We start from the raw sequence: 654 nt of genomic DNA on the forward strand, positions 1-654 counted from the left end.
TTGCTAAAGTCCCCAATTAGAGGTGTCCAGGGTTCTTAAGCACACTCTTTTTTTGCTTTGGACCTTGACTTTAACCGCTCAGTCTCAAGTTTTCACTTGACACCTTCACGCCACAAGCACATGGTTAGGGACAGCTTGGTTTAGCCGCTTAGACCAGGATTTTATTCCTTTTAGGCCCTCCTATCCACTGATGCTCAAAGCCTTGGGATCCTTTTTATTGCCCTTGTCTTTTGGTTTTAAGGGTCATTGGCTTTTTGCTCTTGCCTCTTGGTTTTAAGAGCTTTTGGCTTTTTCTGCTTGCTTTTTCTTTTTCTTTCTATTTTTTTTCACCTGTTTTTTTTTTTCTGCAAGCTTTGTTCTTTGCTGCTTTTTCTTGCTTCAAGAATCATTTTTATGATTTTTCAGATTAGCAAATAACATGTCTCCTAGTCATCATTCTTTCAAGAGCCAACATATTTAACATTCTTAAACAACAACTTCAAAAGACATATGCACTGTTCAAGCATTCATTCAGAAAACAAGAAGCATAGTCACCACATCAATATAATTAAACTAAGTTCAAGGATAAATTCGAAACTCATGTACTTCTTATTCTTTTGAATTAAAACATTTTTCATTTAAGAGAGGTGATGGATTCATAGGACATTCATAACT

Source organism: Arachis ipaensis, chromosome B09, assembly GCF_000816755.2.
Source record: "Arachis ipaensis cultivar K30076 chromosome B09, Araip1.1, whole genome shotgun sequence".
In the NCBI taxonomy this organism is placed as follows: domain Eukaryota; kingdom Viridiplantae; phylum Streptophyta; class Magnoliopsida; order Fabales; family Fabaceae; genus Arachis; species Arachis ipaensis.